General features: G+C 40.9%; 1 non-coding gene across 1 annotated transcript; it reads right to left on the bottom strand.

Moving 5' to 3' along the window:
• Positions 1–898: 898 nt before the first annotated feature.
• On the bottom strand, positions 899–1,000 carry LOC117795373. The gene has a single exon (XR_004619340.1). It is a non-coding gene; the product is annotated as a U6 spliceosomal RNA (small nuclear RNA).
• Positions 1,001–2,472: the final 1,472 nt, after the last annotated feature.

A 2,472-nucleotide genomic window follows, 5' to 3' on the forward strand; every position in this document is an offset into this window, starting at 1 on the left:
AAAAAAAAAAAATAATCTCTCTTTCCGCTAGACTTTTAGGCTATCAAATGTTTGCTATCATAAATGACACTACAATGAATTCTAAGGTACCCAAGATCATCTTGAATCTTCTATGTAGGTATTTGCTAGCTCTTTTCAAATTAGAATATAAATTTTCCCACTTAAGATGTTTGTTCTTTTTGCAATTACCACACAGAATTTCTCCCTACATCTCGAAAAGAACATATTATTGGAGCTTGTACCTGGCTGGCAAGAAGGCAGGGACACCATTAACGGCAAGGGACACAGCTAAATATTGGGTTCTTTTATTAAGGGATAAGAGGGCCAGTGTGACTCCTGGAAGTTTTATCCAGGAGATATCTTTTTATTTGTCTAGACTTTCCTGGGTTACAAAGTTATTTTATTGCATCAAACACAGCTTACACATTTGAGTTACTGTACTTAACTGACATGTAAGTGAGGACCATTGCTAACAATACTTTAGATAGCTTAGATTGAGGGGAAAACACAAAATAAATAATAAAGTCTTTCCTGGCTTAAGTTATTACAGACAAAACTAGTTCTTTGATTTAATCTTTTAAAGACTCACCAAAGTCTGGAAATGACTTGTTGTGTTATTTGTGACTTACACTAATTAAGTCTGCCTTTTCTACTAAGCATGAAGGTGCTGTGGAGAAGACGGATTGTCAAGGATAAACACAGACAGCAGATCGCTGAGTTTCAGTCTCGCTCTGAATCTTCCCCCAGTAATTAGCAGTCCCTAAGCTGAAACCGAACACCAGAAGAAAAGAGAGCCTCTGCCGGCATCTGTGGAAAATAAGATGGGAATAAGAAAGATGGCAGGAAGAGAGTCTTCCCATTTGAACATAAGTAAAAATTTATATGTGATTTAGCTCCTGAAATTAATTTACACGAATGTATGCATCCTCCTTGTGCAGGGACCATGCCCGTCTTCTCTGTATCATTCCAGTTTTAGTGTATGTGTTGCCAAAGCCAGCAAGCTCCTGAAATTATTCTGATTAAACTGTGAAAAAGCTATGGAAAAGAACAACTTTTAATTTTCTACTTATGTTTATAAGGCGCTAGTCTAGGAAGATAGTCTTTGAGTAACTGAAAGATTGGTTTATTGACCCTCCCAACTCCTAACTGTATTTTCAAATTCAGTGATGGCTGCAAGACCAGTTTTGATCAGCGAGGGCCTACATTTCTGGAAATCTCTTCCAACCCAAATAATATAATTTAGTGGATTTTCTGACTGCAAGCTCCTGAAAAAGTAAATGGTGTGATACTGAAAAAGTTGGTTGAGATACACAGAAGTAAAAAAGACAGTGTGTAGTAAAGCGTGTTAGGAGTCAGCTCATGACGTTGATATCAAAAGGAAATGCTAGGAACTGATATTCACTTAGATGGAAGGTAGAAAATGATTAGGATTTTTAGTTATTTAGAGAGGAGTTTTACGAAGATGATTTCTTCAGAGAAATCTGTGCCATTCGTCCCACCCACCCCCAACACCCAAGAAGGGAGGGTACATGAGTGTTGTAAACTTGTGTGTGTGTGTAGGGGGGAGGGGGGAACACCTACCTCCTTTATCTTGAGGGTAGAAGGCCAGGTTCCAATGGAGCCTCAAGGAAAGCTTGCTTCGTGCTTCCTGGAAGGGGGAAAAATGGTAAAATGGATTCTGACTCTTGCCATCGCAACTTTGAGGTCTCCAGAACAAACGTTGTTTTAATTAAAAAAAAAAGTTATAAAGAGAGCAGAACAACCACCATAAAGGCAGCCACCTAGGACCTGCCCTGGACTTTTGCTGAGCAGGGGCACAGGGCAGGTGATGTTTTTTATAAACCAGATGTGATCTGTGAGACACTAAGATTCAGCCTGGACCTATTTTGACACCTGAACAAGTAAACCACCTGGGAAGAAGACAGAACTGCAACAGAGAGTCTGTGACATTTGAAGGTTCTGAAAATTAGGGGTTGAGAAAGAGACAATAGACTCACAGAAAACATCACCCAGACCACAAGTCGGTGCAACCAGCAGGCTGACGGGCCAGAGAGCTCTGAAGAAGTAATGAAAACACCCATGCAAGAGAGGGTGTGTGCTTTAAAGATCTTCCAGGTGTAGAGAGAGGGAAGCCAAAGTACAACAGGACCAGGTAAAGAGGAACTTCCCCATCCCCCACTTCTCTCCTCCCTCAATTCCATCAGGTAGAGTGGCATTAGATATGGTGGCTTGTGTGTGTGCCTGGGAGGGGTGTGTGTGAGGGTGTGTGTCACAGAGAGAAGATGCTGCTCTCCCTCTCCCGTGTCACAGACCTCCACTTCTGTCAGCCCACCTGGAGGAAGGAGGCAGTGACAGTGGAAGTGTTGATGAATATTTTTGGTTAGACACCTGCAATCACTAAATGGAGGCTATTTGTTATACCTTTTTTTTTTTTTAAGATTTTATTTATTTGACAGAGATAGAGACAGCCAG

Source organism: Ailuropoda melanoleuca, chromosome 12, assembly GCF_002007445.2.
Source record: "Ailuropoda melanoleuca isolate Jingjing chromosome 12, ASM200744v2, whole genome shotgun sequence".
Taxonomy (NCBI): domain Eukaryota; kingdom Metazoa; phylum Chordata; class Mammalia; order Carnivora; family Ursidae; genus Ailuropoda; species Ailuropoda melanoleuca.